This window comes from Scyliorhinus canicula, chromosome 31 (assembly GCF_902713615.1).
Source record: "Scyliorhinus canicula chromosome 31, sScyCan1.1, whole genome shotgun sequence".
NCBI lineage: Eukaryota > Metazoa > Chordata > Chondrichthyes > Carcharhiniformes > Scyliorhinidae > Scyliorhinus > Scyliorhinus canicula.
This window is the reverse complement of record NC_052176.1, coordinates 11,707,702-11,720,288: the sequence shown is the minus strand read 5'-3', so window position 1 is coordinate 11,720,288 and position 12,587 is coordinate 11,707,702. Positions and strand designations below refer to the sequence as shown.

Here is a 12,587-nt window from a genome sequence, read left to right as displayed (position 1 = left end):
TCATTGATGTAGTACATATGTTACAGATAAGAACATTTATAACTTAAGCAGAATGGTAAAGGCAGTTTCAGACGTCAGGACGAGACCAGGTCTCATGATACTAAGCAATGACACATATTATAAGAATTATTATTGGTAAACATGCAGTTACTGAAGAAATATTTTAAAATCCAGGTTTGGCAGTATGTCATGGTGCGCGTTACAGAGAAAGTGCTGCAAGCTGCTCAGAACTGGATGTTAACTATTCAAGTGGAGACTGGAGAAACTTTCAACTGGAGCTGAGTTCATAGATTTCATAGAATCTGCAGTGCAGAAGGCGGCCATTCAGCCCATCGAGTCTGCAATGGCCCTTGGAAAGAGCATACTAATAATAATAGCTTATTGTCACAAGTAGGCTTCTGTGAAGTTACTGTGAAAAGCCCCAGTCGCTAGATTCCGGCGCCTGTTCGGGGAGGCCGGTACAGGAATTGAACCCGCGCTGCTGGCCTTGTTCTGCATTACAAGCCAGCTGCGTAGCCCACTGTGCTAAACCAGCCCCCCCAACTGCCGAAGCCCACACCTCAACCCTATCCCCACACCACCCTCTCCCCGGAAACCTTCCCTCACCTTTTTTGGACACTAAGGAAAATTTAACATTGCCATTCCACATAACCTGCAGATCTTTGGACTGTGGGAGGAATCCGGAGCACCCGGAGGAAACATAGGGAGAACGTGTAGACTCAGCTAACTGTGTAAACCAGCGGAGTGTTCAAATCATATTCAATTACAAATTGGAAACCAGGGGAGTGAGTAAATCAGTGGTGTGGGTAAAACAGGGAGTGTGGAAATCAGGGGAGTGCTTCAAACCAGGGGACTGTCCAAGACAAGACAATTCTCTAAAGCCACTGAAATGTATCAACCAGCGGACTGTGTGAACCAGAATCGTGTACAAACCAAATTCAATTTCAAATATTAAAGGGGTGAAATTGAAGTGAGTCAGTGAAATGGTAGTTTGCAGAAAGTGTGAGTTTGAGGGGCTGAATGGCAGTGTAATAACAAACAAGCTGCAGGCAATGGCTGCAAATTGAATATCTCATTGGGACAAACACACAGCTACAAAGGTGATTAGTTGAGCCCTGGGGAGCAGGGTCACTTGCACCCACACACACACTCACACAGTGTCTCAGAGTTGCGGGAGTGGAGCTGCTGCTTTGCTGCTGAAGGTGAGAGTGGGACCACCTGGGGCCTGGTGCTGCCCCCCTCCCAGGGTGAAGACCCTGCCCTCTGCCCTCCCATCCCGGTGCCCGAGGTGGGACCGGGACCGCCTGGGGCCTGGTGCTGCCCCCCTCCCGGGGTGAAGACCCTGCCCTCTGTCCTCCCGCCCCTCTGAGTGAGGTGGGACCGGGACCGCCTGGGGCCTGGTGCTGTTCCCCCTCCCGGGGTGAAGGCCCTGCCCTCTGCCCTCCTGCCCCTCTGAGTGAGGTGGGACCGGGACCGCCTGGGGCCTGGTTCTGCCCCCCTCCCGGGGTGAAGACCCTGCCCTCTGTTCTCCCATCCTGGTGCCCGAGGTGGGACCGGGACCGCCTGGGGCCTGGTGCTGTTCCCCATCCCGGGGTGAAGACCCTGCTCTCTGCCCTCCCGCCCCTCTGAGTGAGGTGGGACCGGGACCGCCTGGGGCCTGGTGCAGTTCCCCATCCCGGGGTGAAGACCCTGCCCTCCCGCCCCTCTGAGTGAGGTGGGAGTGGGTCCGCCTGGAGCTGCTGTGAAGACAAAGGACTTTGCCTTGGGCCCTCACAGGGCTGAAGAGCGCAGTCCGCCCCCCCCTTTTTCACCCCCTGTGGTGGGTGTGTGGCAGCTGCCACTTTGCTTTAGGCCACTCCGGGGCTGAAGAACGCTGCCCGGCTTACAGTGACTATCTGCTGCTGCCCTGTGACACCTGCTGTTGTGGTGCCTTCCCCTAGTACCCTGATTTCAGTTACATGGTTGTGCCATACCAAGGGTGGGCATAGCCAGTACCTCAGGGGCATCCTCCACTCTGCCGGGGGCAGGGCGGCCAAGAACCTGTGTGGGGGCAACAGCCTCTCGACCCTCCGCGGCCCCCTCACCATTCCGCCTACTAACGCGGCAACTTGGGGTCAAATGTTATGCCCATCCCACCATGACCATCGAGGCGTGCACTCGTGTGATGGCCGGGGTCGTCGGCCCCTTGGCCATCGTAGCCGCTTCTACGATGTATGGCAAGGCCGTGTTTTTCCTGCGTGCCGAGCAGGCGGCCCACCGTGTCCTGGAAGGGGGTTCACAGTGGGTGGGACACATGGCGGTGGACCCGCTGGAAGCCACCGCTGAACGTGTCAATGTCCCATCCTACCTCCCCACTGAGCTCCTCCTCCTCTATCTCAACTTCCTGGGGGAGGTCAGGTCCGGGGTGGCACCTCTGACACTCGGCCTGCCGGGACCCTTCCCTCCGTCAAGTATACTCCTTCCGGCATCAGGCTTTTACCCGCCTTACCCGGGAGAAGGTCACAGAGGGAGGGTTTGTGGTTCCCCACCAAGGGAAGGACCATTAAGAGATCTGGTCTGTGGATGGCATGCGGTGCCATGCTTACAGAGGGCTGGGCCGGAACTGCCCCACCCTGACGGCTGCTGCCAACACCATCTCCAGGACGGCCGTGGCTGGCACTGCCCCCCTCTACTCTACCACCTCTTTGTCTGCCCAGCAGCCGGCCCCTAACAACACCGTAGCTGCTGGCAGGGGGTGGGGGAGCCTCCGCTAGCCAAGAGGCAGCATAAAAAGGCCAAAGGGAAGACGGTGTGACGGTCGGACCGGGCCCATCCACACCTTGGCCCCATCACGAGTACTGACCCCGTGCCCGTCCCAACCAACTCAGAGGCTGCAGCCTCACCTCGGGATACCGCCACCGCCTCACAACAACATGAGGGGCCCGGAGAGACCAACACACGGGGTCCGGAGGGCGGTGGGGACCCTGGGTACGGCCCCGAGCTGGAGGCTGTTCCAGCCTCACCACAGTCCCAGGGGCTGGGCGATTGGGGGGGGGGGGGGGAGGGGGGCTGGGGGAGGGGGGGAGAGGGGAGGCCCCACAGTAAGATCAGCCTGCCCCCCCACAAGCACCGCCGGCCCGGGCTGGAGGAGGTGGTGGATCTCGCTACCCCCTCCCCAGGCGAGCGGGGCCGGGTATCTCCTGGGTTTATTCCCATCATACTGACGTCCAGCACCATTAAAAAGAAGGCCAAGGCAGCCTCCAAGGCCGCTGAGGCACCCGAGCTGCCATCGTCCCCCAACCAGGGAGGCCCGGGGGGCGGGCGGAGACCTGACCCCCGAGTGCTCGTTCCGCCCTGTGTAGTTTTACTCCCCGGTCACCTCCTTTTCTTCATCGCTGGGGGCTGGCAGCAGCCACCAGAGCCCCGATATCTTCAGGTTGTGGGCGGGCGACGGCGAGGAAGGTTCCCCACTCACAAGGCCCACGCAGACGATGCCAACGAGCCCAGGATCCATCCTGGAGCTGTTCCCGGGTCTCTCCGAGGGCCTGGCATCGACAGTGGAGGCCGGGTCGGAGCCGCCACCGTCCACTGACTCTGAATCCAGGTGGGGAGCCTGTGAGGAACCCGCCTGAGGCCGATCCTGGGGGTTGGATTGACCCAGACCAAGGGGAGCAGCGCCAAGCTGTTCTGTTCCTCGCGGGGCTCCTGAGGGAGTGGAGGGGGCAACAACCCTCTATTTCCTCTGAGCACTGAGTTATGGCTGATTGGTGAAGGACACACTCTACAACTGACATGGAGGTAACCATAGCCAGCCTCAACATCCACGGCAGCACGGACACGCATCACCGTTTCCAATGCTTCTCTGTCCTCCAGGGCGGAAAGTACGGGGTGTGCTTCCTGCAAGAAACCCTCGCCATTCCGGGGGACGAAGCTAAGTGGACCCTGGAGTGGCAAGAAGGAGACTGCATGAGTCACTTGGCCCCACGTTCGGGCGGGGTGGACTATCCTGTTGGCTCCACATTTTCAGACAGGGACCTTGAGGATCAAGGAGCCAGTGCCTGGCCGTCTGTTGCATTTAACGATCCGCGACAGGGACGTGGTGCTTCACTTTGTGAATGTATACACTCCCCTGGCCGGGCTGCAGCAGACGGCTTTCTTTGACAAAGGGTCCACTCTTCTTGGCACCATCCCTGTGGGCGAGTGCATCGTCCTTGGAGGGGATTCCAGTTGCATCCTCCAGGACAAGGACTGTGGTAGAGTCCAGCGCAGCACGTAGGCGGTGGTCAGGTTAAGGGACCTGGTCAGGTCCTTCGACTTGGTGGACGTCTGGCAAACTCTCCGTCCTGAATCGCATTGTACACATTTGTGGGCCCTCTGTTCGGAGCGCCCAGAATCGATCGTCTTTACATTTCTAGGATGTACTCGCCCAGCGTTCCGACGGCATCTCTGGAGCTGGTGCCGTGCTCGGATCATCACCTGGTGTGGGCGGGGCTCGGCCCATCCCGCGCTCAGGCACGGTCCGCGTACTTGCACTTTAACAACACGCTGCTGGACAACGAGCGGTTCCTGGACTCGTTTCTCCGTTTCTGGGCCGGCTGGAGAAAGAAGCGGGATGGCTTCCCCTCCTTGAGGCTGTGGTGGGACGTGGGCAAGACTCACGTCCACGCCTTCTGTCAGAGGGACACGAAGGGGTCAACGGCGTGGCGGAAATCCACGATCGCCAAATTGGCTGAAGCAGTCTTCCACCTGGAATCACGTCTGGCTGATCCCGATGAGGACCCGGCCCTGGGCCTGGTGTACAGCGAGTAGAGGGGCACGCTGCGGAACCTGGAACTTGTCGGGTCCCATGGCGCGTACATGAGGTCGTGGATCCATCTCTTGGCAGACATGGACTGCGGCTCCCCCTTCTTCTACTCGCTGGAAAGAGGACGCGGGGCCCATCAGCAGATTCCTTCACTGCTGGGCGACGACGGTCCCTCGTCTCGGATCCGGAGGGGGTCAGGACCCTAATCAGGGACTTTTATTCTGACCTCTTTACTCCGGATCCGTGCAGCGAGGACGTTTGCAGAGTTCTGTGGGAGGACCTGCCTCAGGTCGGCCCGGACGGCGTCTGGAGGCTCGAACATACCATCAATCTTCAAGAGCTGACCCGTGCCCTCGACAGCTTGTCAAGGGGCAAGACCCCAGGGCTGGACGGGCTGACCGTGGAGTTCTTCAGGGTGTTCTGGGACATCCTGGGGAGCGACTACGCTGGGGTCCTGGGGGAATGTATCGCTACCGGGGAGATGCCCGTTTCATGGCGCAGGGCCGTTATTGCCCTGCCGCCCAAGAAGGGGGATCTCCGCCAACTTAAAAACTGGAGACCGGTCTCCCTCCTCAGCCCAGACTACTAAATATTTGCCAAGGTCATATTTTTGCGCCTCTACCCTATGCTGGACCACATGATCCACCCTGACCAGTCCTACACCGTCCTGAACTGCACCATTTACGATAATATCCATGTGGTCCAGGAAATAGAACAGTACAACACAGAACAGGCCCTTCGGCCCTCAATGTTGTGCCGAGCCATGATCACCCTACTCAACCCACGTATTCACCCTATACCCGTAATCCAACAACCCCCCCCCCCCTTAACCTTACTTTTATTAGGACACTACGGGCAATTTAGCATGGCCAATCCACCTAACCCGCACATCTTTGGACTGTGGGAGGAAACCGGAGCACCCGGAGGAAACCCACGCACACAGGGGGAGGACGTGCAGACTCCGCACAGACAGTGACCCAGCCGGGAACCGAACCTGGGACCCGGGAGCTGTGAAGCATTTATGCTAACCACCATGCTACCCTGCTGCCCCATGCTACCCTGCTGCCCCATGCTACCCCCCTGCCCCCCATGCTGCCCCCAGAGGACTGGTATGTTGAGCGCCTTCCTGCCTCTTGACCAGGAGAAGGCGTTCGACAGGATGGGGCACGAGTACTTGGTCGCCCGGATCCGATTACTGTACGCTGCCTCGGAGTGTCTGATTAATGTTAACGGGTCCCTGACGGCACCCGTTAACTTTGGGAGAGGAGTGCGTCAGGGCTGCCCCTTGTCCGGCCAACTTTATTCTCTTTGCGTGGAGCCTTTCCTGTGCCTCCTGCGGAGGAGGTTGCCGAGGCTGGTTCTGCGTGAGCCGAGCCTGGCGGTGGTCCTGTGCCTCCTGTGGAGGAGGTTGCCGAGGCTGGTTCTGCGTGAGCCGAGCCTGGCGGTGGTCCTTTCGGCTTCCGCTGATGATCATGTTCACTGACCCCGGTTGATGTGTTGGGTAAGCTGGGTCTATGTGGACTGTGTTTGATGCAGTGTAGGGAGAGACGGGCTTCCAACACTTGATGAGATGCAACACGATGTTATTTACCATCTAACTATATTACATGCTTAACTGTGGGTTGACACTATGCTGACTTGACTGGAGACCTGAGGCTAGCCTGACCAGACTAACTGACTACCACATGGTGTTTGCACTGGCTGCTGCTCACGAGCTCTGACTGTCTCAGAGACTGGATCCCGAGAGAGCGGGAAAACTGGTGCCCTCTGGCTTTATAATGGTTGTGTCCTGTCTGGTGATTGGCTGCTTTGTTCTGTGTGCTTACTGGTCATCCTGTGTGTCAATCACTGCCTGTCTGCACTCCATCATATACATGGTTGTATTTAATGATATCTCCCCCCTTTTTTAAAAAAGTATGTGTTCAGGTAATAAATATTGAGGTGTGTGTAGGTGAAGATGTGTTTCGGTACTTGACTGTATACAGTGCTGTCCTACAGGGGTCGAGTTCTCATCATAAACCAGCTGATAGCCTCCATGCTGTGGTACCGGCTGGTCACTTTGAACCCTCCCCCTGACTTTGTCACACGCATCCAGAGAACTCTGATTCGGTTCTCCTGGGACAATGGATTGCACTGGGTCCCTGCAGAGGTCTTGAGTGTCCCAATAGCGGAGGGCGGTCAGGCGCTGGTGTGCCTTCGCATCCACATTGCGACTTTCCCCCTTCAGACTCTGCAGTGATATCTGTACTTTGAACCTCCTCGACGATGGTGTGCCCTGGGGACGTATTTCTTCCGCCAGTTCCACGGCCTGAACTACGACCTGCAACTACTGTTTGTTGGCCAGCAAGGTCTTCAGAATTCTTTGTTGGCACTGCCCGTCTTGTACCAGGACCGTCTCAAAGTCTGGAACATGGTCGCCACGTGCCGCAGCTCTCCCCCGTCAGGAGCAGTTGCTATCGTAAGGGAGCCGCTGCTCAGCAAACTGCATCTCCGCCAATATCCATTCCGGTGGCTGGCGGAGTGGGGGGCTGTGGATGCCGGGGTGACCAGGATCAGGGATATGCAGGGTGGCAGAGGAGTTTACACACTTTCTTGTTGTGCGCACCCCTCTATTTTTACACACTTCTTCCTAAAAAATCTTTTTTCCGGCATTTTTTAAATTAGATACATTGCCGTTTGTTTTCATTTATTGTACAGAACACAAAGGCTTCTTCTCAGGTTTCTCTAATAACAGTCTGTCATTGTCTGCTCAGCAAACAATCCTCCCTATTCCCCCCCCCCACCCAACTCCCCTCTCCCTCACCCCCCCCTCCCGCTCAGCACCCCTCTGCCTGATCCCCCCCCACCCAACTCCCCTCTCCCTGACCCCCTCCCCACCGCCCAGCTCCCCTCTCCCTCACCCCCCCCCGCTCAGCACCCCTCTGCCTGATCCCCCCCACCCAACTCCCCTCTCCCTGACCCCCTCCCCACCGCCCAGCTCCCCTCTCCCTCACCCCCCCCCGCCCAGCTCCCCTCTCCCTCACCCCCCCCCGCTCAGCACCCCTCTGCCTGATCCCCCCCACCCAACTCCCCTCTCCCTGACCCCCTCCCCACCGCCCAGCTCCCCTCTCCCTCATCCCCCCCCGCCCAGCTCCCCTCTCCCTCACCCCCCCCCCCGCTCAGCACCCCTCTGCCTGATCCCCCCCACCCAACTCCCCTCTCCCTGACCCCTTCCCCACCGCCCAGCTCCCCTCTCCCCCACCCCCCCCCCCGCTCAGCACCCCTCTGCCTGATCCCCCCCACCCAACTCCCCTCTCCCTGACCCCCTCCCCACCGCCCAGCTCCCCTCTCCCTCACCCCCCCCCCCCCCGCTCAGCACCCCTCTGCCTGATCCCCCCCACCCAACTCCCCTCTCCCTGACCCGCACCCCCGCCCAGCTCCCCTCTCCCTGACCCCCTCCCCCCCCACCCCCGTTATTGTTTCCTTATCTGTTCCCCCTTCTGGCTCCCCTTTTTTCATCTTCCACCTTGCTGCCCCCCCTTCTTCACTGCTGCCCCCATTCTTTCTTGCTGGGTTTTGTGACATCACCTTGCTCCCCCCCAACCCCCAGGTCCTCCCTCGCTTTCCTCTGCCTGTCTCGTCCCGGCTATTTCTCCCTGGCTATTCGCTATTTATTCATGTGTTGGCCACAAACAGGTCTCGGAACAGTCGGGTGAATGGCTCCCATGTTTTGTGGAAGCTCTCTCCCGACCCACAGATGGTGAATTAGATTTTCTCCATTGGGAGAAATTGCGAAAGCAAGTCTGCAGCTTTAGGTGGTGCTGCTGATCGCCAGCCGAGCAGGATTCTACGGCGGGCGATCAGGGAGGCACGGGCACCCGCCCTCCTGCCCATGAAGAGATCTGGCTGGTCTGATACCCCGAAGGCCGCCACTTTCGGGCATGGCCCTACCCTCTTCCCCAACAGCTTGGACATTGCCTCGAAGAAGGCTGTTCAGTACCCACCAAGTCTGGAGCAAGACTAGATCATGTGGGCATGGTTGGCTGGGCCTCCTTGGCACCGTTCACATCTATCCTCCACCTCTGGGAAGAATCTGCTCATTCGGGTTCTGGTCAACTGGGCCCTATGTACCACTTTTAGCTGCGTCAGGTTGAGCCTCAGGCATGTGGAGGGAGAGTTGACCCTGTGCAGTGCTCCGCTCCAGAATCCCTAGTCTATTTCGAACCCAAGCCTGCCTCCCATTTCCTCCTTGTCGTGTCCAGTTCGGTGTCGGTTCTCTCTAGCTGTTGTTCGTACATGTCTCTACAGTTCCTTCTGCCTAGGATGTCTGCGTCCAGTAGCTCTTCTAATAGTGTCTGTCATGGTGGTCGCGGGTATGTCCTTGTCTCCTTCCGGAGGAAGGTTTTAAGCTGCAGGTATCTGAGTTTGTTGTCTTTAGCTAGTTGGAATCTCTGCATCAGTTCTTCCAGTGATGTGATCCTACCGTCAGTGTATAGGTCCCTGACTGTCAATGTCCTCCCCATCCTGTCTCCACCTACCGTCAGTGTATAGGTCCCTGACTGTCAGTGTCCTCCCCATCCTGTCTCCACCTACCGTCAGTGTATAGGTCCCTGACTGTCAGTGTCCTCCCCATCCTGTCTCCACCTACCGTCAGTGTATAGGTCCCTGACTGTCAGTGTCCTCCCCATCCTGTCTCCACCTACCGTCAGTGTATAGGTCCCTGACTGTCAGTGTCCTCCCCATCCTGTCTCCACCTACCGTCAGTGTATAGGTCCCTGACTGTCAATGTCCTCCCCATCCTGTCTCCACCTACCGTCAGTGTATAGGTCCCTGACTGTCAGTGTCCTCCCCATCCTGTCTCCACCTACCGTCAGTGTATAGGTCCCTGACTGTCAATGTCCTCCCCATCCTGTCTCCACCTACCGTCAGTGTATAGGTCCCTGACTGTCAGTGTCCTCCCCATCCTGTCTCCACCTACCGTCAGTGTATAGGTCCCTGACTGTCAATGTCCTCCCCATCCTGTCTCCACCTTTTGAAGGTGGCGTCGGTGAGTGCTGGTGTGAACCTGCGGTTATTGCACATGGGGCTTTGTCAGATATTTTGGTCAGCCCGAATTGCTGCCGCAGTTGGTTCCACGTCTGGAGGGTGGCTATCACCATTGGGCTGCTGGAGTGTTTCTTGGGCGGGGATGGGAAAGCCGCCGTGGCGAGGGCCCGGAGGGAGGTCCCCTTGAGGGGGCCTCCTCTGCGCACATCCACTCAGCTTCTGTCTCCTTTGTCCATCCCATCTCTCTTTCCGCTATCGCTGCCCAGGGTTAGAATTGAAGGTTTGGGAGGGCTAGCACTTTACGACCTTCTTTGTGATTCTAGCATTCTTTCCCCACATACAAACGCCATGTTTAACTTGTCCAGTGAGTTAAAAAAAGGCCTTGGGGATATAGATTGGGATGGATCTAAATTGGAAGAGGTATCTGGGCAGTACGTTCATTTTGATCATCGATACTCTTCCCCCTGCCAGGGAGAGTGGGAATGTGTTCCATCTCTGCAGGTCCTTTTTGACTTCCTCTGCCAGACTGGTCAGGTTCCATTTGTGGATCCCCGCCCAGTGATGAGCGATTAGGATCCCCAGGTAGTGGAATTTGTGTTGGGCTTGTTTTAGCGCCAGTCCCACCAGTGCTGCCCCTCCCCCTTGCCGGTTCACCGGGAAAATCTCACTTTTGCTCATGTTGAGTTTGTCGGCCGAGACGGCACCGATCTCTTTCAGGAGGCGATGATTCCTTCCATGCTGCTTTGTGGGTCCGAGATGCAGAGGAGCAGGTCACCTGCATAGAGCGAGACTCCATACTCTCAGCCTCCTCTTTGGAGCCCCCTCCAGTTCTTTGCTGTTTTGAGTGCGACCTGTAATGGTTCGATCGCTGGAGTGACAGCAGCAGTGACAGCGGGCATCCAGGCCTGGTGCCCTTGTGCAGCTGGAAGTACTGGGAGCTGGTGTTGTTTCTCCATATGCTCGCCATGGGAGTGTTGTACAGGAGCTTCACCCAGGAGGTGAACCCTGGTCCAAACCCGAAACGCTCCTGCACCTCTATAAGGAACTTCCACTCGACTCTATTGAAGGCCTTTTCTGCGTCCAGGGAAACTATTATCTTAGGTGCTCTGTCCCTGGATGGGGTCATGATCACGTTCAGCAGGCGCCTGATGTTCAATGTTAGCTGTCTACCTTTGACAAAGCCCGTTTGATCCTCTGCGACCACCTCTGGTAAGCAGTCTTCTCGTCTTTTGGCCAGGATCTTGGCCAATATTGTTTGTATCTTCGTTCAGTAGTGAGATGGGTCTGTATGAATCGTATTCAGTCGGGTCTTTCTTAGCTATTAGCGAGATTGAGGCTTGTGCTGGCATAGGTGGCAGTCTGCCCCTTGCCAGTGAGTCTGTGAATATCTCCCACAGGTGTGGGGCCAGTGCTGTTGCAAATGTTTTATAGAAGTCCGCCAGGAACCCGTCTGGTCCGGCTGCCTTCCCCGCCTGCATGGAGCTTATACTCTCCATGTCCTCTCCCAGTTCTAGCGGTGCTCCCAGGCCCCATTTACTGTCCTACCCCACGACTGGCATGTCTAGGCTATCAAGGAACGGTTTCATCGCCGAGCCCCCTGTTGGGGGATCTGAGGTGTACAGTCCCCAGTCAAAGTCTTCGAAGGTCCTGTTAACCTTGTTTGGGTCTGTTTCTAATGTGCCTCTGTTGTCCCTAATTTGCGCGCTTTGTCCCCGTGTTTGTGTAGGGTTCCCCATGCCTGGCGGAGTTGGTTCACTGGGACCTCGGCGTAAGTGAGGCTGCAGTGCTAACCCACTGTGGCACCATTCTGCCCAATTTCCCCTCTAATCACGGCCTTTAGCGCCTCCCAGAACGTGGAGGATGAAACCTCCACCATCTTGTTTGTCGTCTACTCCGCTATGGCCTGCGATACCCTCTCGCTGAAGTCCTTGTAGGGCAGTGTCCAACCTCCATGTGGGGCGTTGGGTGCTGCCTGTCTCTAACCTCATGTCCATATAATGTGGAACGTGGTCGGAGATTCCAATTGTGGAATACTCCGCCTTGACCAGCCCTGGGAGCACCCATTTTTCGACCACAAAGAAGTCAATCCTCGAGTATATTAGTGGACTGGGGAGAAGAAGGAGAACTCCTTCTGCCCTGGGCGGGTGATCCTCCATGGGTCCACTGTCCCCATCTGCCCCATGAAGCGACCGGGTTCCTTTTCCATCTTCCAAGATGTTCCCCATTCTGGGGTTTGACCTCTCTGTCCTTGGGTCCTGCACAGAGTAAAAGTCCCCCCACCCCCCCACCATGATCAGTCGGTGCGTCGCTATGTAGGGTATTCCCACCATGGTCTTTTTAATCCATTTTGCGTTGTCCCAGTTGGGAGCGTACACATTGACATTACTACCGCTGCGCCATCCAGCCATGACGGACCATCCCCTTGGTTCCATTACCGTCTTTGTCGCCTTAAACATCGTCCTGTTCTTTAACAGAATCACTACCCCTGGCACTCATCCCATAGCAGGGACGGTAAGTCTGTCCCACCCAGCCCTTCCTTACCTGCTGCCTGTGCTGGTCTCTCGGGTGTCTGTCTTGGAGGATAACTATGTCGGCCCTCATGCTTCTTCGGTGGATGAAGACTCTGGATCTTTTCACTGGGCCGTTATGTCCCTGACATTCCGGGTGACTATCCTGGTGGGGATTATTGTACCCCTGCTCCTGTGGGATTAACCATACTTACCTGGTGGACGTGCCCATGCACTCCGGGGTTTCCCTTTGTCCAGGGGGCACCCAGCAC

At 57.2% G+C, this 12,587-nt stretch overlaps 1 protein-coding gene across 2 annotated transcripts in view; it reads right to left on the bottom strand.

The window, feature by feature from the left end:
• The window catches only part of LOC119958896 (late histone H2B.L4-like), a 135,610-nt gene that overhangs the window by 69,372 nt on the left and 53,651 nt on the right, over positions 1-12,587 (bottom strand). The window lies entirely within an intron of this gene.